The 25,009-nt window shown below is 26.5% G+C and overlaps 1 long non-coding RNA gene across 11 annotated transcripts in view; it reads right to left on the bottom strand.

The window, feature by feature from the left end:
* Positions 1–1,155: 1,155 nt before the first annotated feature.
* The window catches only part of LOC147801924 (uncharacterized), a 34,830-nt gene continuing 10,976 nt past the window's right edge, over positions 1,156–25,009 (bottom strand). For 3 of the 11 annotated variants that reach the window (XR_015430492.1, XR_015430497.1, XR_015430502.1), the window contains 7 exons: positions 24,190–24,264; positions 19,377–19,514; positions 16,596–16,626; positions 15,632–15,770; positions 13,360–13,433; positions 8,987–9,150; positions 1,156–4,494 (listed from right to left, as the gene is read on the bottom strand). This is a non-coding gene — a long non-coding RNA (uncharacterized LOC147801924). Of the gene's footprint in view, positions 4,495–8,986; positions 9,151–13,359; positions 13,434–15,631; positions 15,771–16,595; positions 16,627–17,628; positions 17,655–19,354; positions 19,515–24,189; positions 24,265–25,009 lie in introns of those variants that run through there. The other 8 variants (XR_015430495.1, XR_015430498.1, XR_015430494.1 and 5 more) reach the window with 8 other exon arrangements.

The raw sequence follows: 25,009 nt of genomic DNA, 5'->3' as shown, positions 1-25,009 counted from the left end.
TTGGAAATCTCGGAATTTAAATCTTTTACGGCTTGATTTAGAAGCTTTCTCGATAAAATAGGTGATCGATTTCTCCTGCTGTCTGCTAAACACTGATACACCCATTTTATAAAAATGTTATAGCCAAAAGCTTATTCTTTAATTTCCTCCTCAGAATGATATGGGAGAGGGAGAATACTGATAAATGTGCTGAATGTTCCTCTTTTAAAGCAACATCACTCCAGGGAAACAGCAAGTGGTCAAAGCTAAAGAGAATTCTATTCAAGATACAAATTGTTCTGCAGGATTTCGTTTGTTCTGTGACGTACGTCACAGTTTTAGGCACTTTCTGCTTCTGGGGAGTCAAGTAACAGATTAATTAAACAGTTTTGCGATTTATCAAAGAGGATTTAGATAAAATAATTTTAAATACTGTAAAAACATCTTAAAAAAAGCAAAATAGTCAGTTTTTAGCATATCATTAAAAAAAAAATTAAAGAATCTGCTGAGTTTTTTTTAAACGTAATTGAGTGTATTGATTTTTCCGTGATTTTAAAGAACTTCCAGAAGATAGAGCAGGCAAATATATTTTTTGAGACAAAAATTGTTTGATGATTAATTAATTTAATTTTTTGAAACAAACCTATAAAATGAGGGCATTTTTAAAAAATTGCTTGATCTCTATTTTGTTTTAAAGTGATGTTATAGAATTTACCGGGGCTAAACGTACTAAACATATATCATGCAAAAACAAACATTTATTATTTTAGTTTTTTAGTAAAACAGAAGTTATTTTTTAATTTTTCCCTTTATTAAATTTTTTTTAAAACAAATTCGCAAAGTTACATACTATTTTAGTAGTTCAAACATTAATCAAACGTAAAATAAAAGTTTATTATAGATTCATTTGGAGAGCTATTGATTTCAATTAATTGTTAAACTTTGAAAGAACTGTATTAAAACTGTTTTTTCATTAAAACCTTTCAAATAAAAATTATGCTTTATTAGTCTTTTGATGCAATATTCTAGAAAACTCTGCCTCTGTCAAATAATTAATTTTAGAAAAGAATCTGTTCATTATGATTTCCAATCTGTAATCTATTATCTCTACTTTTAATAAACTATATTGTCCAAAAAAAAATTTTTTTTTTGTATAAAAAAGGCAAGTATAAAAAGTTTAGAAAAACATTATAGAAACTTTATTTAGGAACAGTTTTAAGAACATTAAAAAGAAATCTTACAATAAGAAATCTCAATATCTTTAAATTTGACCAAATATGTTGGATTGATTTATATTAACAGGAAAAAAAAGTCATACCCGGGCAAAGTCAATTAAATCAATTTTCATCATAAGAACTCTCTTGCTTCTGGTTCATTAACTCTTTGCCAAATATCACTGACTCCAAAGAGCTGCATAGTTTTACTAACATCAACTTCAATGGAGTCAGTTATTTAGCCATATCTTTTTTGATGACTCAAAGGATGATACTTCACACACTAATTATAAGGAAAAAGTGCTCTAAGACTCAAAACATTTAAAGTAATTTGAAATAATTAAATTTGTGTTTTAACTAAGTCAAAGAGCAAACTGTAAAATATATTTACGAACTTAAAAATAAATAACCATCAGAACTAACCAATAATAAAAATCCTTGCTAAAAAAAATCATTATATGTAGAAATACAATTGTAAGAAGAAATATTTAAAGAGCAAGAAAAAAAGTGCAAGTTCAGTTGCAAAATTACAAGTTTGCAAGGAGAGAATAATTTAATAATTGGATTCATATTGTAAAGAAACTTTATATTACAAGAAACTTTATTTCTAAGCACTAAATTGGTTTATGTAAAGTTTTTGATGTTACCTTTTCTAATGGAAACGAATATTTAGCATATAATAAATCATTCAGGAATGATAATTCTTTGGAAAAGAGTACTTTCATGCTTAGAACATTAAAAATAATCTGGAAAAAAACTTCATGGTTAGCAACTCACATATTATGAAATTGAATTTCAAGATAAAATGTATTATAAAAAAAATATTGTGAACGGAAATCTAAATATAGTTACTTAAATGAATGATTAATAAGAAAAGCAAAGCTGTAAAATTATAACTTATCCGAAAGAAAATAGTTCATGATAATAATCCAACAGCAAGAAAACATTAAAGTCAGAAATCTAACATTTGTAAGTTTTTACAATGTTTTTTTTCTTCTTCAAATCAACAGAAAATAAAAAGTATACCCTTCAAAGTTTTCAATATCAGAACATTCTGGCTTCCTTTTCATTAACTAATGACTAAATATCACCAACTCCAAGGAGTTTCACAGTTTACTAATATCAATTCAACAGAGTTAGTTATTTAGCCATATACATATATGGCTATATGATACTTCATACACTTATCCCAAGGAATGATACCACATGAAACATTTAAACTAATCGGAAATAAAAATGTGATTATGCGCAATGACTAAACCCAAGAGAAAGCTGAAAGATGGAAAAATATATACTTATGCATTAGTATATATACATTTATGAACTTAAAAGGTATATATTTTTATAAACTGAAAAGGTCATAGCTGTGTGAGCAAAAAATAATAAATAAAATGAAATAACAAAAAAAGTACTACTCTGTACTTTTAGGTATAGTATAGTAAAAGTACTAAATGAAGAAATGTTTCTATGCAAAAATTGGAGAAGATATTCCAGGAAAAGAAAACTAAGAATAAAACCAAGAAAATATTAAAACCAAGTCTGTAGGCTAAATTTGAAAGAAGAGATCAAGAACGCTAGATTAAGTTCTTAGTAAAATATCTCATGGATTATAGCACAAATAAAAACAAAGAATAGATACTTAGAGTGAACCACACATGTACCAGTAAATTAAGATAGCTGCAAATCCAAATGCATTATGACAATCTTATATTACAAACTGAAATACATTAGTTTCAAAATAGCAACTCAACAACTACAGGCTCAAAAGAAAACTTTCAGTAGCAAGGAAAACAGCAGGTTAATCATATTATGATTCTTTGAATTTTTAAGATCATTTTAATTAAATTAAGATTAAGGAATAACTGAATTATGGAAATGTCACCATTAATGAAAGTCAGAAAAATAAAAGTACAATTTGCAAATTCTAGCACAAGGCAATATAATTTAAGAAAAAAAAAGTAATAATTCCTTTTTTACAAGAAGCTAGGAAAACTGTAGGTCCAATAACTATATTGCAATTTCATCTTTATCTCAAGGCCACAAGCTATAAATTGAAATCAACTAACACCTTAACCAAGGAATTTATAATAGGTAGAAAAATATGAAATATAAAAGTTCCAGGCAAATGCTAGAAAGAAATTATGAAAGCAAAGAGAACTTCCGATCATACTACAATTTCTTCATCTGTAGATAATACCAGTTGTAAATTAAAATCAATAAATAATTGAAGCAAAAATTTAAGAAAAGCAAAAATATTAAATATAAAAATTCCAGGCAAATGCCAGGAAAATAATCAAAAAACCACATAGAATTTATTCTTCACCTTCAAAGACCACAAGCTATAAAATTAAAATCAATAAGTACTTCAAACATGAAATGTATGAATGGCAATAATATATACATGTATATATATATATTAAAGTTCCAGGCAAATTTATAAAAAATTACTCTATATTTACAATATTTTCCCTATGTTAGAAGTACAATGAACATGAAAAGAATAAAATTTATATGTGTGAATAAAATTATGAGTGAATAATAAAGTGTGAGAAAATGTTTAGTTTTGAATAATAAACTAAGAAAAAGATTTAGATAATAAAATAACATAAAAAGATTAAAGCTTTTTATGTTGCAGCCCACTTTCCTGAAACATTTGTATAACCATCTAAATATGTATAAAAAATTATTCTCTATTTACAATACTTTCCCTATGTTAGAAGCACAATTAACATGAAAAGAATACAATTTATAATCTTAATATACAAGCAATATATAATTTTTTTTTTATTTCCAATGGCCAAGGTTACAAAAGACCACTCACCACAATGGAGGAACAACAAAATAAACAAACATGGCAAGAAAAGTCCATGACCCCAAAAAGTCTCTTGCACGCCAGTAACAGTCACACAAAGAGATATCCCCCAGTGCTGGGCAAAGACGAATGTGGTTTGCATCCATCTCTGCTTGAAGGTCACAAAGCGTACAGAAAGGCTCTTGAGCAACATGAATTTGATGGAGATGTTAGAGGAGGCAGTCGCGTCCGGTAGTCAGTCGAAACTCACCAACTGCCCTACGTTTTGGCCACGTAGGAAGATTTCTGAGATTATTCCATCAGATCTTACCAGAATTTTTCTCTGTGTATTGGTTTAAAGTGAGAGCCATCATCTTTTTCTTGGTTAGGCGCTTGGCATTAGTGAGAGGGACAACTTTCTTTGATGTCTGTACTAGCCAAAGTTATAGATCATTTAGCCACAAAGCGTTACCAGGATGCACCACTAGGAGGTAGATCTACGCTGCACCCCTATATATAAAAATAAGAATTATATATAAAAATATATAAAATAAGAATTATAAAAAACTCACTTTAGTAAAAATGACAAAAAATTAACACACAATTAGCTGCAGATAAATCTTTGTACGCTTACTTTTCAATTAAATGAATTTTTTTAAAAAAGATTTTAATAGTTTATATTTACTCTCTGTCAGTTCAAAGTCATTTGTTTATTTTTCATGATAATAGTCTTTTACTAATAAATACCTTTCTTAATCCATACAACTTTCAATTTTTTCACTTAAAATTATAAATTTCCCCCTCGACTTAAAAATGCAAACATTCAAAGACATGAAATATAAAAATAGAAAGAAAAAAAAATCAATCTAAAATTAGAGACTGTAAAAAGAAAAGATTAGATATTATAAAAAAGAGGCTGCATAACTAGTAAGCTGTAGCAACACTACAGTAGTCTGTAAAACCAAGGCCAAATATTAAATAATACATTCCCAAAACATTTACAATAAGTTAAAAAGCTTAAGAGCTCAGAATAGATTTTTTGGAAAAATACTTGATAAAGTAAATAAAAAACTAATAAACCCCAGTAAATTTTATTAAAATCTTTTAGATTTAAAACTAATAATAATATAAAACTGCAATAAATCTTAAAAAAATATTTTTATCCTTCGAAATTTTTTTATTGTAAAAAATGCCTTTACAATTTAGGAAATTTTCTGCAAAATTCATGACGTATGAGCATTTTCAGGGAAATGCTATAAATATTATTAAAATATCTAAAGCAGAATAGTTATATAAATGTAAAAAGCAAACTGGTATTGTAAATAGAAAATTATAATTAGAGAAGATGAAAAATAAGGTTAAATAAACAATAATAAGACCCAGTTTAAAATCAGGAAAATACCATAGAATGGATTAAATTGAAATCAAACAAACCTCTACATGACAAAAATTTACATTAAATACAATTATATTTACATCAACCAACACTGAGCAGGGTGGTCACTTAAATCCAGTTTCAAATTTCCCTGAATTTTTTCATATAAACATATTAAAATTTCCAGGTCGTCATGTTTTTTTCTCATAAAGTGCAGGATAGGTACAAGAAAAGTATCCATATTATGAAATATTTTATTTAAAATGTTATATTTTTAATATATCACCGAGAAAAAATAATCGTACTAAATTAATTCGTAAGTAAGATATTGTTTCTTATAATTTGTAACTTAGTAAGATATTGTTTTTTATTTTTTAATGTTTGGATAAATTTCTAAAAAATTAAGACAGATGTGGAGAAAATGTCTTTAAGTAGCAGAATGCATTGTTTTTATTGAATAAAAAATGTTTTAATATGATACATTAAGTAGGTACCAAATGTGAAATAAAGAGTGACCAAAAAAAAAAAAAAAAAAAACCTTGAATAAGTATTGTTTAATATATTTTCATTAAGCAAGAGAAAAGGATTCTAAGCAATTATACCTCAAAAATTTTTTATTTTTACAGTGGCTTCCAAAAGTGTTCGCACACTTATGACTTTTATTGAAATAGGGCTCTTTTCACTAATTAAAATGAATATTTCAGAATGGGTATTTAATAAAAAGATGCATAATCTATTCTTAGCAAAACTTCATGGAATATTTTAAAAACAAAGCAAAAGTTTATTTTTAACCCCTTAACTGCCGCGGGCGTATATATACGTCTCGGCCAGACGATGCGTTAACTGCCGCAGACGTATATATACGCTTTTCCGAAGTACGATGCTTTGCATTGCTCTGCTATAAATAGAACTACACCCCCTACTTCAGAATGCTGTAAAATGGCCTTAAAAGTGTTTGCTTTGCGAATGTATTACTAATTTCGGAGGAGGGGGAATGGGAAAAGGATGTTATGGAAAAGTGATATCGTATTAATCGCTTGTATTTATTTGAGTAAGGTCAGGTTTATTCTTTTTTCGCTTTTGTTTCCCGTATGTATTTGGTGCTTTTTATTCTTTCCATCAACGTCTTCAAAGAAAAATGCATCGCGAAAATGTGCTGTTTGATCAAGAAAAAAAATTCGTCGTGAATCTCACTATCAGTGCTATGAATGTGATGTTGGTTTATGTGTCCAACCATGTTTCAGGATTTATCATACAACAGCTAAGTTTTAACATGTTTTATATTGTATTTTTATTATTTAATTTAAATTTTGTGTTTTCTTTCCTTCCTTTATCTTGTCTTGTAAAATTAAACTGTTTATAAATTGCAAAGCGTGCATCCTTTTCCCCACCAAAACACCGTGTAAGAAAGTGCACTTGAGCGATAAACGGTGGCACTGGGGAGTGAATCACGTTATTTTTACTCGGCAGTTAAGGGGTTAAGAACTCAATAAAAAAAAGTAACAAAAATTTTACTTTACAATCATTGTACACTTAAATGCTTTAGGATTTCAGAATTAAAATTATTGTCTATCACTTTAATTTGTTTTATTTAATTATTTTAATTTAATTTTCATTTATTTATTTATTTGCAATTTAGTATCAAACTTTTGTTAGAAAAATTATATTTTAATTTTTGCTGGCTAATTCCATAATATTTTCTTCTATCATTTATAAGTGGCTCATAGTCATAATTATATAACTGACAACCTTTGAAAGATGATTATTTGTCATCATAAGAGGTAAATCAGTAATGAATATTGCTAAATTAGTCTATTTTGTCCCATTCCATTGTGCAACATGAGGTAAAATGCTTGAAAGAGGTACTTCATATCAGCGTGACCTGAGATTAAAATTATAAAATTTGCGAAAAAATTCATAAATTCAGATTTGAAAGTTGTAAAAATTTCTGCAAAATTTAATAAAAATATTCTGCTTAAATTTCATTTTCGATGAGGCTTTACTTTGCAAATTCAATGATAAATAGATTCCTAACGTAGTAATAATGTTTAATCGGAATGGAAACAAACTTAATACATTGGGTTTTGATGTGCATTATAAGGCAGAGAGGAACTTTATCCAAAACAGTTGGAACAGTTAAACGTGGTGATGGTGTCTTTGTATCTTGGTGCAGATCATAAGGATAAGGTAATTAGTCATTTATTGATGGCATAATGAATAAACCTGTTTATTTAAATATTTTAAAATATAATTTACAATTATGAGCCAAAAATTTGGTTATTGTAACTTTGTTTTATATTAAAATTGCTACTGGTAAATTTAATTGGTAAATATTCTAATTATACTAAAAATTAGAATATTTACCAATAGGCAGAGTTTTTTTAAAAGTGTATGACGACTTTCTTAAAAATAAACTTTTGCTTTGTTTTTAAAATATTCCACGCAGTTTTGCCAAGAATAGAGTATATTTTTATTGATATATATATATATATATATATATATATATATATATATATATATATATATATATATATATATATATATATATATATATATATATATCTCCATTCTAAAATATTCATTTTAATTAACAGACAGAGCCCTATTTCATTGAAAGTCATTAGTGTATGAACTTTTTTGAGAGACACTATATTTATATTTCAATATAAAGCTATTTTGTACTTTATTTTATCTAAACAGTGCTCTTTATAAAATTCATTGATCATATTTTAATTAAATCAGTATCTAAAGTTAAATCAATGTATAGATAATGTAGTTTGTTTGGAATTAGCGTTATTATAAGAGATAGTCAGAATACAAAAATGAATGTTGCAAATGCAGAATTGTCAAATTTCTTCTTGCACACTCTATAAAAAAAGATGGTAAAATTCTTTCAATCTTATTCATTTCGCTTTCTAATCTGAAATAAAAATATTTAAAGAATTCTGATCTAACCACATAGTTTTTTAGTTTAAATTAGTTTTTTGTTTTTACAACTAGAAACCTGTCCCTAACAAAGTATCATTCTCATTCTTTCCAAGAAATACATACGTAGAGCCCAAGCAAAATATTTGCTGAATGCGATAAATTGTAAATTCAGCGAAAGAAATAGTGTTTTGGCTAACAATTTTTCTATAGTTAAGAAAAATATATATTCTCATTGAACATGAAAATTACATCAATATGAGTTTTTTTTTAATAATTCTTGATTATTTTATCCGATTACAGTAATTTCTTATGGATATGTCACATAACTAATTAGAATTATATTAAGTTCAGATAATTTAAGCAACAAAAAAGTAAAGGGAAAAAAATATAGATCACATGTCTGTTGCTGTATTAAGCAATATCATGCGACAGAACTCTTTCCTTCGATTAACACTTTTTATATTTGGACCTTAAATGGTTGGCTCATTTATTTGCCTGCACATGAATAAAATCCTTTGAGATTTTATATTAATACATCGTTTAACATATTTCTTATACATTTCTCAGTCTTTGCCAGGTTTTTAAGGTAAAAGGAGAAATAGCTTCAGAAATTTCTCTAGATTGCAAACAACATTTACATACGTTCAACATTTTAATTACTACACATTTCGTATTTTGAATCAAAAATCAAATATTTACCATATGCAGTAGAGAACTAATTAACCGGGATGCTCGGTACCATCATTATCCCCGATGACTGAATTTCCCGGTTTTCTGGATCAGCCAAAAGTGCCGTTAATCGATGTTTTATCAAACCCAAATTACAAGAAAAAAGTGAAACAAGAAAAAAACGAAAAGATCTCCTAGATTAAAAAAAAAAAAAAATGGTAGAAAAATAACATTTAAAAGGATAAAAACATTTGCAAGTTCAGACAAGAAAAACAAGTTTAAAAAATACAAAATTCACATATTTATTTTTTGATAATAATTAAAATCCCCAAATGAACTAATATAAAACAAAACCAATAATTAAAAGAAGCAATATATTTCATACTTAATTATATGGGGAGGAAACGATGAAAAGAAAACTTATTAATCTAAATAAAAAACAACACTTGAAAATTATCGAATGGAAACAACATTTAAAAAAGGCACTAACATAAATATTAAAACCTGGAACAAGGCAGGATATTATAAGATCAACGGAATTAAAAAACTCAAATGTAGTAGAATCAGGAAACCAGAATCAAAATTAAAAAAAGGAAAACTGCTATCTGCTTCATAAAATAATCGTCTGCTTTTATTAACAAATAATTATATGCTTAAATTAATGAACACTCTTTTATTTTATTTTTTACAAAAAGACTATTTTTATCGAAAGCAGATGTGATTCCACATTAAGAAACAAACTTGCTAATGATACAGCATTTCTAAAAAATCAGAATTTATTAAAAAAAAAACATTGTTTTGCTAATCGATGTCAAATAGATGAATATAACTGGTGATTATAAAACGTTTTGCTCGTAATCAATAATGCATTATCTGAAATAATAAAACAATTCAACACAATAAATAAAGGATAACTGAGTAAGTAAAGTGAATTTAAAATAAATCTCACGTGTCAATACTCCTAACCAGAAGTTTCAAGTTCCTTAACATATTTATCGTTAACATATTTTGCATGTGCAATGCATATTCCCCACCCCCTCATAAACCAAAGAAAAAACCAAAACAGCATGCGTTTGATTGACGGCCGCTTATCAGAAAAACAACTGACACACAGGAGAAAATAAAACATTTGTTCCTTCCCTGCCCCATCTCGATCTAATGATCTTCACGGTCAGGGGAAGAATTGAAGTTTCTCTGGGCAAACAAGGAGAAAAATTCCCCCCTTTCCCTCTACTAACTTCGAGGATGAGTCAAATTTCTGCTATCTTTAATAATCGTTATACTACAAAATAGCAGGAAAACCAAGAAAAATTCTTCCTGGTTTCCCGGTTTACTGGATACCAGAAAAATGGTTCTCTACTGTACTTCAAAATAGCAGGAAAACCAAGCTAAATTCTTCCCCATTTCATTTCCCGGATAAATGGTTCTCTACTGTAGCTGGTACTTAAAAGAACCTTTTTATAATTAAAATATGTAATAAGAGTCTAAAATGAAATTGAGAAAATTAGAATTTATGCAACAATTGAAACGATTTATTGTCAAACATTGCTGTTAGTGATTGCAAGAAAACGTGCAATTGATTGGCTTTGCCGAGAAATAATCCACTGATTTCATTGAATGAGAGTAAAAAAGCTAGTGCTATATAAAATCTTTTGTTATTAGGTTATAACCAAGTAATTTCCGGAGAATTTTATTAGGTTAAAAATACTAAAACATTTTTTCAAAAAAGAAATATCCCAAAAGCAACAAATAGGAACAAACTAGAACATCAAATGGATTCAGACCACAGACTAGAAGGGAAAAAAAATTCTACTTTTATTATCAGAAGCAAATATCCTAACCTCTTTCCCTACAATCATTGCCCATTCTAAACTGTACAGTCCTATATTCTCCAAAGAGGTCAAAGGTTTATTCACTCATTTAGCAGCCATGGGAGTTTCATGTGGTATTCTAGTTCAACAGGGTTATAATGGAGCAAATTTTGATACAAGTAAAGTATTGCTAAGTTGATGATATTCCAACTGTTTGGCAATAAATGTCCATCCAAAAAAAGGGGGTATAACTGATGGTAAAATTAATTTAAATTGAAAAAAAAAATTCCTGCTTTTCTTTAAAATTCCCTGATTTTTCTAGGCTTTTACCCAAATTTCCCTGATTTTTTCAGGTTTTCACCAGTATAAAAAAAATTCCCTGATAATTCCAGGTGGGTAGCCACCCTGATATAGCAATACAAAAGTATGAAAGAATCATTCAAAAGTTTCATGCAACAGAAAATAAGAATTTTTTTCTGTTGCATGAAATATATAACAGGGTGCATAGACAAATTTTTCAACAAAAAATAAGCACATTTTAAGTACTTTTTAAGCACTTTATACATTAACAAAATGCAAAATAGTTTAAAGAGACTTTACATGATCATGATAAAATAACTAAGTTTCTGATAAAAAAAAAAAAAACTCTTTTCTTGATTATATAAACCACAATAAAATGATGGAGAGATTTTTCGGTTCGATATCAGAGGGTGGAAAATGCAAGGGTAGCAGCAAAGTTTTTTAAAATTTTAGGGTAATTTTAGGAACTTTTTTCAAAAAATTTTAGGTAAATTTTAGGGGTAATATATGATTTTGCTAGGATAAAAACAGATCACACGGTAATTTATTACATAACAGAAAGATTATTACAATTCATCCACACATATCATAAATAATTGCAAGCCATAAAATAAAGCTCTGAAATTTATTAAGTCAAGAATGAAATCTCTAAAGTGTAAAAATGAAATTTCATCTTTACATATTACCCATCAGAAATTAAGTGCATAATTCAGGAACAGGCAAAAGTGAGAATAAATCAAGAGAAAAAATAAATTAACACCAATATTACCCTTTACCTTATTATTACCCTTTTACTTTATTATTTACACACCTTTATTATTACCCTTTACCTTACTTTATTAAGAAAAACTATTGTGTGATATTATTAGATTTCAAATCAGCAATTTATATTAGAAGTTAGAGAAAAACAAATTAATCATGATCATTTTTCTAATATATAATCTTGATATGATTTGTGAGATTCTTTTACTACCCTCAATAGTGTTGTGATCTTCAACACTCTTCCATAATTTTGAATGGTATCTTTGATTAGTCTAAGAGACATAATAGTATTCTCATGATGACTCACATTAAGCATTGCGATATTTATCGAAAAACCTCTCTCAGGATCAGAATTCCCATGTGGCAAAATTAAAAGTTTTAATTAATGTAGTTAAATTTTTATATTTTAGATTATTGCTTTTTTTTTATATTTAGCCTATAACTCTAATTTTTTAGGAACACCAACAAAATTTTATCAGATTTTTAGGAATTTTAGGGTTTGCACATAGTTTTAGGAATTTTATGAATTTTAGGGGGAATGCGACCCCTGAAAATGAAGCCTGCACTTGGGAATCTTTTGCCAATTGCAGCAGAGTTGTACATAAGAGTGCAAGAATCTCACAGAACCCAGCTCAGTATACGCAAATGCTGACCCGCAAGTATTTCAGCAAACATGTAAAATGATTGTCGCCTTCATACGCTACGGACTGAGGGTACGCCGAAATGCATTATGTTAGATTGAATTGTGAAAACATTGAATAGAACAATGTGGAAACCACGCTTTTGCATACGTGGTGGAAATCGAGATGGTAAATAAAAAAAAAATCTCATTTTCGAAAAGGGAAAATTAAGCACTTTTTAAAAACACCCATTGAAAAAAGCACTTTTAAAAAACGAAAATCGAAAGTAAGCACATTTAAGGACTTTTTAAAAACGCTACACACCATGTATAACGTATCTCATGTTTTAAACAACATTTTTAAATTTGCACATTTCGACAAAAAATAGACTAAAAAGGTTGTCTATAGAAAAGCTGTATTCGATACAAAAGTATCGAAGAATCCTTCAAAAATTTCATGCAATGGAAAATAAGAAAATTTTTCTCAAGTGTTATTAATGAAATTAAATATAAACAATTCCGTTTTGTGGTATTTGTACTTTAGACAAAAATGTTACAAAACAGAATATAGCCACTATGAAGCATTTGTATTTGATAGATTAAAATTCAACTCTCATAGCACAATAATTGAAAAGCCTCTATATAAAAAAAGATCATTCTAGGTTTAATTTTAACATCAAACTTAATTTGAAAAGTTTGTTTCTGAGATTGAATTTTGCTATCCCTCATTGCAAAATAAAACCTTAGCTGCTCCATAAAACTCACATGAAGTTTTTAATATAACTTTTACATGTTTGTAGTATGAAGCGCTAGGAAATAAATACATTAATTAACAACTGCTATGATAAAACAACCAAAAAATAAAACCTATACAGATAAAATGTGCAATTAGAAAACAATTTAAATGTTACCTGCAATAAGATTTTGTTGTTTGTCATGGCAAGACATCTTGTATTTTTTATAAATGTTTGGAATTTTACCAGACCTAAAAGAAAAAAAATTTAAACATTTATTTTTTGAATGTAATTTTTTTTAACAAAATATAATGAATAATAGAAGAATTTAAATTTCATACTAGTTTTAAATAAATATAACTTAATAGAGATTAAAATAATTTAAAATTAACATATAAATAAAGAAGAAACGTTTCAAGTTTCTAGATTCAGTAAGAAATAAATTATGCTTCTTTCAACCGAAGTGGAAAAAACAGTTTTTAATTGCAATGAAGTTTAAATAATAGTATTAATTTCCAAGCTGTTTAATACATCAATATAATAAAAAAGCAACACTTAGGAATAAAAAAAAATTTAATGCATTTCTAAAGAAATTAAAATGATTGTAGAGTTTTAATATTTTACTTAAAAGTTAGAAATGAAATATAAATTTTTATATTTTCTAAAAAGGCAGTTATTATAATATTTCAACAGTTTATGCCATAAACTGCTAAAATATCATAATCAATTTTTTTAATGCTTTTCAATTAAGAAATCACATACTGAAGATTGCATACTACTGCAAATAACAAAAGTTATTCACAATTACAAATTAAATACCATTCTTATTTTTGTAATTGAATGTTGTTTAGTATGCAACTAAATTTAAATGATTCATGTATTTTAAAATTCTGCAGAAAACTAAAATAAATAAATTGAAAATAGTTATTTTCTTTATTCATTTCATCCAGTTTTTCATTTTTTTTAATGAAAGTTTTTCCCACTTCTTTTTAGTGAAAGGCTGTTTCTGGACAAAATGAATGGGACACAAATTTAAAAGTCAACATTAAGACATAGATTCCAACATGGATAGAAAAAAATCCAGTAGATTTTACAAAATGATACAAACTTCATGATAATTGTTGCATAATGAACTAAATATTTTACACATAGGGAATTTTAGGAATTTTTATAGTAATCAAAATAGAAAAAATTGCAATACTTTACAGTTATGATTTCACATTAAATGAACATGAACACTTATTCTGTTTACTCATAATTTTAAAAAAGGGATTTCAAAGATATAAGATATTATTAATCTTTAAATATATTATAACTTTATATATTATAACTTTTAATTTTATACTTTACTATTATATGATACTATTATATATTATATATATATATATTAGATATTATTATATTATACTATTATATATAGTTACTATTATAACTTTACAAGATATAAATTTGGTACAACTATTTTGTAATTAAGTCTGTCATAACATATTCACATTAAATTCTTTCTATTTTTTTATTTTAATATCTCTTAGACCTGCTGCTGCGTGAAAAAAAAACTATTTATTAGTAATACCTTCATCTTACTTTCAAAAGGAATTTAAAAACAAGCTTCCCTCTTAGAATAACAGCTTCGTATTAACATCAACATTGTATTTTAAAGTTTTTATGGCTGGTCAATCAAAAATTATTGTACGCTCTTACTTTCAATTTTGTGTAGAGTCTGGCAGTTTAATCAAGAGTAACAGGCAAGAAGTAAACTTTTATATATTTAAAAAATTATTTGTTTACTTTCAGATAAGTAAATCTGTCATTACTCACTAGGCTATATGGTTAAATAAGTATTTTTTTATATCCTTATTCATTTGATTTAATGTTATTTTGTTATACATAGTGAATAACAACAGTATTTCTATCTGCCGTCTGAAGTTCACATACACACAAATGATAAGATTATCTTAAAATTCATTTCATTATTCTTTGCAAGAAGAAAGAGAGAAACAATTTTGGAACAGCCTGATATTTATTATATTACCATCCAGATTAATTTAGCCAGTAGTAAAAATGATCAAGAACCAAATTAGGGTACATAGTTTAAATTAATGTAAGTTATGTTAGTACTATGTTAGTAATTATGTTAAATCCAATAGAGTTGACAGTTAAGCAATATACTCTTTTGGTCTTATGTTACAAATTAATAACTTACAATTCTTTGTTCGCAGTTTATATAATCTATACAGGGAGAGTATTTTGCTTCTGAGTCAATTTTTATTGACATTTCTCCTCAATATACATCTTTTATATTGAGTAATAAAGAAGAAAAGAGTTTAAGAGAGAGTAAAATAGATTTTAAAAAAACCTTTAGGCATTGCAAGAACTCAATAAGTCAAAGGTTGTTTACAAGTAGCTTAAAAAAAGGATAATAATAAAATTTATCACCATATATAGTTACCATTCGAAAGGAACACATATTTTCCATACTTGGTTTCAAAAGAAGTTGGGGACTAGATGGACTTTTTGAATCTTCCAAAATCTGTTTCACTAGCGTTTTTTTAAATAAGTTTTCTCAATATGGGTCCTCGAATTATGAACTGAAAAAATAGAGAATAAAAAAATTATAGGCATTCAAAATAATAAATGTTTGATTAAAAAATTGGTATTTCAAATTTTTTGTAAGTGTTTAATTTCTTGTAATTATCATTATCACTTAAATGATAATTTCAATCAAGTCAATAGGATATGATAGTTTTTTTTACAGGAAAAATGTTCTCTAAATAATATACTGTGAAAAACTATGCGGGGCTTTTTTTGGACAAAAGTGTTCAAGTATATTGACTAATGTTGATATGAAAAATTATAAAAGAATCATAGCAATATAATCAATCGTCAGTTTATTTAATACAAAAATAGAAAAAAAAAGTTTTGTCATGCAAAATATACTTAAACATATAAGTAAGTTATAAAAGGATATTAAAGATTTATAAGGTATCAAAAATAAACTGAAATATATAAAAATATGTTGCTTTAAATCAGTAAAAAGTAAGCAACTATTTATTGGTTATGACAAATAATAATATCATTTAAAGAAAGGTAATTTAGCTGAGAGTATCTCATTAAAAGATTAATATATATATATATATATATAAATAACCTTTAACAGAAAGTAGGTAGTGGACTGACAAAAATTTTAAATGTTATATAGTTAAAAATTGCAAATTTTTACAATTTAAAAATCTCTCTTTTCTATCTTTAAAAAAAAAGTTCATTTAAGTAAAAACTGCTAATGTGTTAATATTACACATTAGAAAAATTTAATAATATTATTGGAAAACAACTATAATAATTTTTATTTTCTTTGAAGATTTATAACAACAGCTGGTTCAGTTAAGTTTACATGGAGAATATGAAGTATTTACCAGATTTGTAAATGACACATATCTTTATATTCTGTAAGATAAAATAAAAATTATTTTGGGTTTTGAACTGTTTTTAATGCTATTTGTCAAGCAATTGCACAGGGAAAAAAAATAACTACTAATGATGAAAATTAAAAAAAAATCTTTTGCTCAAAAAAAGAAAATAAAACAAGTTTTTAAATACAAAAAGTAAATTTTAAATAAAAATAAATAAAAAGGTCAGTAAAAAAAAGAATCATTTTTAAAAACTATCTTCATTCGATTCTACTTTCAGATGATGAGCATAATTCTGAAACAAAATAATTATCAGAAAACACTTGAGATGGTAAGATAGACATATATAGTACAGGGATAAATAAATTTAGATAATGTGTCCCTTGGCAAGTATGACAAATTTGCACTTATTTGTAATTATTTAAACATAAGGGAACATAGCAAGGTATCCACTCAATTTTTTAAAAAAAAAATTCAAGAACTTTTCAAGAATCTATTCGGTATTACAATTATGTTCTAAAGTACATGTCAACCAGATTTTACAATTACGTAGAAGCAGAAATTTTATATATTTAAAGCAAAATGCTTATTTAACAACCAAAAAAAAAATTATTTATTAAATTTATCAGCTGATAATACAAATAGTTGATAGTTACATTGCTGTTTCAAATCATTTTGAAAAATTCCAATTGAGATAAAGCCAACATTTAAAAACTAGCATCAGTGAAGCTTTTCATGAAAAATTTAATGAAGTGAATTAGAATTATAGAAACTGAATGAATGAATAATGCATATTACATTAAACAACCTTAGTAAATAATTGATAAAGTTTGTGTAATTGCACGGTTATTGAAATATAAATGCCTTTTTTTTTACTATCTTAGATCAAATTTCAAAATGTATCCATTTAACAATTTTCATGTTTCAATTTTAATAACAAATTATCTATTTTGTTACTTCAGAATATCGATAATGTATGCTAAACATAATAAAAATCTATTGTAGAACAATATTTTACAGATAACTAACTAGGACTTACCGAGCTTTATTTTCTTTAAAATATATCTATAAAATGTGAAGTGTGATTTTTAAATCGCATTTATATGAATATACTATATGTAAGATATACTATATTTAAATCAAAATTATAAGAAAGGTGAAGTAAGTCCCAAAGATTGCGTAAATCATGTATCACAATGTGAGATTTGTAAATTGTAAATGAATAGCAAATGATACAAAAGGTACGAAATAACAAGACGTAAATCACAATGTGTGATACATAAATCACTTTAATGTGAATTCTGTTGCGTGATCAGTTAATAGTTTTAATGTGAATTGTGATCATTAATGAAGCAAACTGCAATTCGAAAGGTTCTTAATATAGAACATCTATGTGTGATTCTAAAATCACTTTGATGAGAATTGTGAGTGGTAATTCTTAAATCTCTCTTTTGTGAATTGCAATGCGTGATTTGTAAACTACTAGAATGAGAACTTTGAGGCATGATTCATAAATTAATTCCTTATGTATCACATTAGATTCAGATATAACTTTAATTGAAATCATGATGTGTGATTGATAAATCACTTTAATGTGAATCATGATGTGTGATTTATAAAACATGAATCCTGATGAGTAATTTGCAAATCACTTTAAAGTAATACACAATATGTGATTCATTAATCACTTTCATTAAAATCGCAGTTTGTAGAACATTTTATATAAATCACAATGTTTATTCATAATTAATGAAACCTGTCGAATTAAATTTTATTTATTAGCAGTAAAAACTAAACGTAAAAATTTGATCATAAATGATAAAAAATTATCCTTCGTTCATAAATTAAAAGAACAAATAGGATAACAATATTAACCTGCCGTAATAATGAAGTTAACACATTAAACACGTTTCTAAATCGATTCACCCTATATCATTCAAAAACTATTGACTACAAAACCTAAATTGTTTTTAGAAATTTCAACTTTCAAAATATCATAGAGATCAACAATAATCTGGTGTGAAAAATCTAGGACAAAAAAGTTTTGCAACTTCTTTAACCCCTTTTCAATAATCCTCCATTGAATTTACCACATTTTACCACTTTTTTGTAAGAAAGATTGGTATTATTTTAATTCCTACAAAATCAAGTACTTTTCAAGTGCAAAATGCAAGGACTTTTCAGGGCCCAGATTTTTTTCAACAAAATTCAAGGACTTTCAAATACCATGGGAACCCTGCTTAAGTATGAAATTTCTTTAATTTACAAAATAAATTTTTCAAACTACTCTTTTTTGGACTTAACTACAATTCCGATAATCTAACACTTTTTTTAGTAACTATTAGACTGTTTATTATATAAAAAAAAAAGGTTTCTACTAGTAATTAGACTGTCAGAAAAAAAATACATAAAATGTTTTCAATTAGATAAAATTTTGCGTCAAATATGTCAGTTTTATGCGTCAAATATTTTGTCAGGAAACAAAACATCATTAGATGAAGTCAGTGTAAATATTCTTCTGAGAACTAGAATTTTTATACGGAATAATTACAATACACGATAGAATTATTAAACTTAATTATTGCTATTGACAATTCTGATTGGTCACTTTCCATTCTGTAAAAATAATGCAATTTTTTCTGACTTGTGAGAAATAGTTTATTAAAGAAAAGAATTCTTGATTTTTAATAATATATCTCACTAGCAGTTTATATTTGAAACATATTATAATTTTTTGAACTTATAAAAATAAATTCAGAACAATGTATATAAAAACAGAATATTTACTAATCTTTGGACATCATACAATTCAGATGAAATATTTACAAATATACAATGATTGTGGCTGATGATTCATAGATAAATTTTTCTTAAATCTGATGGAAAAACGATCCTATTACATTGGGGACAAAGTTTCTTTACACCCTATAAATGAAAAAAAAAAAGTTATTCAGTATTGAGACAACATTCATTTTAGAAATTAACATATGAGAAACAACTATAAGTGACCTGATAAAACATTCCTTGTTTTAATTTATTTGAGACCCATGAGACGCAGTCGGAAAAGAACATTAATTATAAAAATACATTTCAGTGGTGCAAAATAATATAAAAAAAGATTTCTTAAAGTCAATTCCTACTTAGAGGTCAACAAAGAAAATTTTTATTTTAGTTACTTTTTATTAAATAATTACAATTTTTTTCCCCATATACTACAAAAATTAATTAATTGAATTTAAAAGAAGATTTAATATTTGAGAAAACTGTATAAACATCAAATGTCCTCCACTAAAAGTGTATTTGAACTTGAGTGGATAAATAAAAAGTATTTTATTAACAATTGCAAATTCGAGCGAGATATAAATAGAGTATTAAGTAATAAAAGGAATTGAATTGAAAAAAAAAAAAAAAAAAAACAATAATAAAATTAAAAAGAAAAGAAAAAAAAAATGAAGCGCTTTTGATCAAAATTTTACCTACTAAAATGCAACCTTAATGATAAGAGTGCCTAACAATATACAGGATGTTTATAAAGTCCCGGACCCATTTTGATGTTTAATAACTCATAAAATAATAAAGATAGATTAAAATTAATAACATAAATGGTTAGATAGACTCAAAAAGTTTCATGACTCTTGTCAATGAACTTCCATGTGCGCCCCCTTCTTTTTTAGAGGTTTACAACAGATATGTTAGGAAGGATAGAAGATGCTGCTGATTTTCTGAAGCGCATAATGTTCTCCGACGAAGCATCCCCTCATGTTTCTAGCATTGTTAATCACCATAATGTGTGTATATGGGGATCTGAAAACCCCCATAAATACCGTGAGACACAAAGGGATTTCCCTAAGGTTAATGTGTGGTGTGGACTAATTCAGGACCGAGTCATTGGGCCTTTCTTTTTTACAGAAGAGACTGTCTCATCAGTCCTATACTTAGACATGTTGGAAGTATTTCCACAACTAGAAGAGCTTCAGCCATATGTCTTTTTGCAACAAGATGGTGCACCACCTCATTGGGGTATCATCGTTCGTAGCTCTTTGAATGACCATTTTCCAGGAAGATGGATTGGGCGAGGAGGTCCAATTCCTTGGCCACCCAGATCACCTGATATAACATCGCTGGACTTTTTTCTTTGGGGATTTATAAAGGACAATGTTTACAGGAAGATCGTGTTGAACATTGATGACCTAAAAGGCAGAATTACAACTGCAATAGCCACTGTGGATGCCAACATGTTTGCCGCTACCTGGCGTGAAATTGACTATTGACTTGATATTCTCCGTGCGACAAAGGGGGCACACGTGGAAGTTCATTGACAAGGGTCATGAAGTTTTTGAGTCTATCTAACCCTTTATGTTATTAATTTTAATCTATCTTTATTATTTTATGAGTTATTAAACATCAAAATGTGTCCGGGACTTTATAAACACCCTGCATATTCTAACTAATTTGAGCAGATAATATTTTTAGCCGAGAAAATTTGAAAAGTATGTACTTCTTCCAAATGGATATACCTTTTGGAAGATTAGGTCTGAATAGTTTAGTCGGGAAAGCAGTTGAAACTTTGGATTTTTAAATGTAATTTTTTCATAAATTAAATTATTTGTAGAACTATTTAATCAAGTCAAATATATTTTGCACTCAGAATTGTAAAAATCAGCAGATTTTGTCATTTAAAGTTATATAAAAATTTGTATATCTTTGAATTTAAAATTTTTGCTCTTATTTAATAAACTATTAATTTAACAGGAACAATATTACAATGGAAATACAAAGGAGAGTTATTATTGCCAATAGATGTTTGAATGGAATTCGAAAATATATAAATCTTATGTAATTCATAGAAAAACAAAAGTTTTATTGTACAAATCTCTTTTAAGATCTATTTTAACATATGCTTCTGAAACTTGGACCCTATCTTGTACGGATAAGTTATTTTGGGTACCTTTGAGAGAAAGGACTTGAGAAGTATTTTTGAAGTTTGTGTGGCTTAGAAGAACAAATTTAGAGCTTTATCACTCATATAAAGAACCTGGCATTATTAACTTTATTAAACGACAAAAAATAAAATGGGCAGGACACACTATCAGAATGGACGAAGACCGTACCACAAAAGAGAGCAGGCAAAATTTGAGATTGGCCTAGAAAAAGACCTTTTGATCTTAAACACTAAAAACTGGAAAACGCTAGCAGGAAAAAGGTTAAACTGGAAAAAACATCTTCAGAAGGCCAAGGTCCACCCAGGGTTATCGAGCCATTGATGATAATGATTAATCTAACTCTTATTCTTTGCACAGAGTGCAAAAAGGTTTCATTTTTAAAGAAACCTTTTTGCACTCTGTGCATAGAATAAGAGTCTTTAAAAATGATGTTTTCTCCGTTAGAGACATGGTGAAATATGCAAAGAATGAAATTAATATTAAGGAGTTATTAAATTTACATTACTATAATAATACATATAATTATGGTAATTAAATTATTAGTAAAATCATTAAAATCGAGGAGAATTTTTATTGCTCTCTTGACAACGACGATCATATTTTCCAGATTGCAGTTACAGCCCTCATATCAATTTTGGAATTTTAAATTACTAGAAACAACAAAATTACTAGAAACTTTTTGCATTTTCAATATTTTTTTTTCTTTCAAATGTCTATTTTTCCATGAATGTTTAGGTTAGGCTTACGAAATTTTATGCTGTTATTGCATATCATAACAAAAGTAATCGATGCAAGTTACAAGCTTATTGCTTAGTGTGTTAAAAAAAAAATTTCGATTGCAATTTATTGCCAGTCCCTCAAACCTTTGAAAGCTCTAAACTTTATTAATATGTATGAGAAATCGCATGAACTAAACACATCTAAAGTTATTAAATAATTTTCTAAGTATTTTTTGAAAAATATTAAAAAATCTGTTTGCATAGAAGTGTTTCTGTTATTTTGTCCAACCTTCATGGCAAGTTGTGTCATAAATTAAAATTAGCAAGAATGACATATCAATAAGATTTGGAAATTAAGCAAGAATTGTTTTAAAAGAAAAAATCATTTCCAACAATAAAATTAAAACTATTAGAAATAAACAAATTAAACAATAAATAATTCAGCAAATTAAACACAAAAGGAAGCTTGTATCAATGGTTAAAAGTACTGAAAACAAAAGAATGAAGTTAACATAATTTTCTTTGTAAAGTAGTTGCTTGCTTTTTTTCATATCCTCATTCTCTGTTTGTACGCATTGAATTGTTAAAATAATTGAATCTAATTTATGTATAAAGTATAGTGATCATGTTTATTTAACATAGTAGATATAATTGTTGCATTATAGCGATAAAAGTTCAGCTGTTTCTACAAAACTGCTGTAGCATATCTGAAATATAGATCTATATTTAAAAGCCAATTAAGAAATTCATACTGCCAGTGCTCCACCTAACAATCAATTGTCGAACCAAAAACTAACGTTTCTGTATCATATTTGGTATATCATACAGCGTTAAAGCAACAATATATATATATACATATAGCATAATAAATAAATACAAAAAGAAAAAAACAAAGAAAATTAAGAAAAACAATAAGTTTTATTTACTGTGCATAAGCTGCAAGCAAATAGAGATGATAAAATAAGTTCAAAAAGTAGAGAAAAAATGGAAAAAATTACAAAACAATGAAAAAAAGAAAAATAGTAGTAGAAATCCGAAAAAAAATTATAAAAATCCGCAAAAAATTATAAAATCTTTTCTAATAATTTTATAAAATAAAATATAATCTTTTATTTTCCGAATTTTTATTAATTTTCCTCCTTTTTTCTTTGTTTTGTAATATTTTCCATGTTTTCTCTACTTTTGAATATATATATATACGTAAATATTCTATACATCTGTCAAAATGCTATAAAATATATCACGAAAGAAAAAAACTTACACATCAATTAAAACAGAATTACATAGTTTTAATTTATTTAAATGTTCAAAAAATTAAATATTTTACTTCAAGTAGACTAAAAAAAAAAAAAAAAGTAAACTAGAAAATTTTTATTTTAGTTACTTTTTATTAAATAATTACAATTTTTCTTATCAAGTAAAACTAAAATTAATTAATTACATTTAATGAATGAATTAGTAATTGAAAAAACTGTATTAGCATCAAGTGTCACACCCACTACAAGTTTAAAAACAAAATGTATTTGAACTTGAGTGGATGAAAAAAAAAGTATTTTATCAACGATTGAAAATTTGAACAAGATATATAGGGAGAGTGTGGAACTCTAATAATAGGAATTGAATAAAAGAAAACAAAAATATAAACTTGACCATTTTTTTTATAGCATTTTTTAACATAACAGCTTATAGTAACACAACAGTGAGAGGAAAAAACAAATGTAAAAAATAAAAAATGTAAATTTAATTTATTAAGTTAATATCAAATATTGTTTTTTGTTTGAAAAGTTTTTAAAATATTAAAGATTTGTATTGATTTAAAAATTGCTAAATCTGCATTTATGAAAGTTTTGTTCAGTAATTTGAAAAAAAAATGATTATTAATATATCTTTTATCAGAAGGCTTAAGTAAGTGCCTTCTGAGGAAGGAAATATAGTTACCATTGTCATGAGCCAACATTCTTCACAATGCACATGCCAACAGGTTGTGGATACAACAGGTTTTGTATAAGATTCCTACAAAGAAAAACCACATTAATCACCTTAATTTCGAAAAAAAAAAAGAATTTCTTATATATACCTGCCAACATAATGCAAAATCATTTTCACAGACTTTACATGATCATAATAAAATAACTAGTTTCTGAGAAAAGGCTCTTTTCTTTTTAAAGAGCTCCACAATAATAACAATGTATGCACAAATTGATATTGAGATTTTATTCTATTTTTAAATTTAATAACAACTTTATTTGATTATGTAAAAAATAATTTTAATTCAAATTAATAATTAGTTAAAATATTATTTAAAAAAGTTATCGATTGAATGTTTCAGATTTAAATAAGAGTTATTTATAAACGTACATTGACCAAAAACATTAACAAGATTAATATTATCGATCATACTGAATTTATAAAGATATGTAAGGAATCAAGCAAACTAAGAACATCTTAATAGATTTAGATTACAAATGTAAATTAGTGAATGTCCCTTATTAAATTTTTAATAAAATTTGTAACTTGGTTCAGTATTTCTAGTGTCCTGACACTTGGACAGTAGGGAAAAGGTCCAGTTACAGCTTCTAAAGTCATTTGAAAATTTCAATTATTTCGTTAAAGAGAAATGTTTGAAAAAAAAATTTTTTTCATTGGTTTACAACTTTACTAATTATTAATAAGTACGAAATTGCAGATAGCTATTTTTTCTCTTTCACATATTTTAAAATAACATTAGTGATGTTTGCTAGGTTATAGCTCAGAGTAA

Source organism: Parasteatoda tepidariorum, chromosome 11, assembly GCF_982258835.1.
Source record: "Parasteatoda tepidariorum strain Cologne lab strain chromosome 11, Ptep-v5.0, whole genome shotgun sequence".
In the NCBI taxonomy this organism is placed as follows: Eukaryota; Metazoa; Arthropoda; class Arachnida; order Araneae; family Theridiidae; genus Parasteatoda; species Parasteatoda tepidariorum.
Note: the sequence above shows the minus strand (reverse complement) of the source record. Positions and strands in the feature narration are given on the sequence as shown.